Source organism: Centruroides sculpturatus, unplaced genomic scaffold, assembly GCF_000671375.1.
Source record: "Centruroides sculpturatus isolate CEXI.00-Female unplaced genomic scaffold, Cexi_2.0 scaffold63, whole genome shotgun sequence".
Taxonomy (NCBI): Eukaryota; Metazoa; Arthropoda; class Arachnida; order Scorpiones; family Buthidae; genus Centruroides; species Centruroides sculpturatus.
In genome coordinates this window covers 1,232,785-1,234,321 of record NW_019384640.1, presented here as the reverse complement: position 1 = coordinate 1,234,321, position 1,537 = coordinate 1,232,785, and the positions used below count along the sequence as shown (strand labels likewise).

The following is a 1,537-nucleotide window of genomic DNA, read 5'->3' as shown; positions in this document are numbered from 1 at the left end:
ATTCTTATTTCGGATAGAATCTTCGTAACGTAGTTCTTCTTATTTCCGTTAGAGGGCTGAAGTAACAAATGATATAAACATTATTTCATAAGGAAATTAAAAATAACTGATTATAAAAATATAAATTGATCTTTTATAGTATTTTTATAAAGAAAATTGTGAAATACGAACGTGAATATCTTATAAAAATTATTTCGATGTATATTTCCGAATTATTAGCACTAATTATTTTCCAAACAGAAGAAAATATCACGTTATTTTGAAATATTCTGAATAAAATTAGCGTACCTTCTGTTATGTATGTACTTTTTTAAACAAAATGGCGTTTAATGTAGGTTTTACGCAAGATTATATTGATTTCCCGGTGAAGCCATGTTCATTGGATGGAGGTAAGCGTAATCAAAACCATTTCCTTATCGATCCGTTCAATGCTCTAGTTTTAGAACAGCACACTATGAAGCTGTGCCAATATATGTTATCAGTCTGTAAATTAAAACTGGATCTCTGATTTTATGAGGTATTTATTGAAATTAGTCGTGTTTCAGTTTATCCTTGTATTGAAGTTGATGGTTATATGATTTGTTTAGGTTTTCTTTTATATTTTAATTGTACAGACAAAACGTATTTAGTTAAATTTTTATATACATCATCTTTACTAAACTTGAACAACGAAAAAGAAAATTATAAGTTAATATAAAATTGATAATGTAAACGTATCTAAATACTTTTATAGAAGCTTATTTCCTTCGATAAATTAAAGTTTTTAACTGAATATTTCTCTATTTTTAAACCGAAATTAATATTTAACATATTCATTAGAAACAATATTTTGCCCACTAAACATGTATTTAATAGCTAGTGAAATTGCATGTAACTTGCAATAACTTCACTCATAATAGTAATCTATGGTAAAATATTTGATTTTTTCTAAATTTAAAAGATATTTTTTTAAATATAATTTATGAACTATTTTGATGTTAGTAATCTTCTTATCGCGTGAAATATTTCATAAAATGCAGTTATATTTTATTATTACTTCTCTGGCTCTATAATATGACAGAGGGAAAATATAGCGATCGGTCAAAAAATGACCCCTCAAGATTTTTACATTTTTGGGCTCAGAACTCGAAACATAGAGAAATGCAATAAAATTCGGAGGTTTATTCTGTATGTATAGATGTTAGTGTGTGGGGGGAGAGCACGATTTTGTTTACCCCGTTCGAAGCTTAATAACTCTTGTGCTTTTTGTCGAAAATTTCTGAAATTTTGCAGGGGGGGTTTGTGTATTAGGGGCATTGACGCTATTAAATTTCGGTGGTTAAAGGTGGAGAGGATGAGGAGATAAAGGGGGCACGTGTCATATCTCGAGTACGGTAGGACTTAATGACGATTTTACTCGTTATTAGCATTTACCATTTTTTATAAAACTCATCACTACCCTCAAAATTAAGGTTTTTTTTTTCATTTTATAATAATTAAAAATATAAAAATTGCGTGTGGCGCCATCTGTTATGATATTTTATTTTTAAAATTTTTT

The 1,537-nt window shown here is 28.0% G+C and overlaps 1 protein-coding gene across 1 annotated transcript in view; it reads left to right on the top strand.

The window, feature by feature from the left end:
• The first annotated feature begins 392 nt into the window (after nt 1-392).
• Nucleotides 393-1,537, top strand: part of LOC111625983 (beta-1,3-galactosyltransferase 5-like) — a 3,679-nt gene continuing 2,534 nt past the window's right edge. Inside the window, exon 1 of the mRNA XM_023369252.1 lies at nt 393-517. The gene's annotated coding sequence lies outside the window, so the exon portion shown is untranslated. The remainder of the gene's footprint in view (nt 518-1,537) is intronic.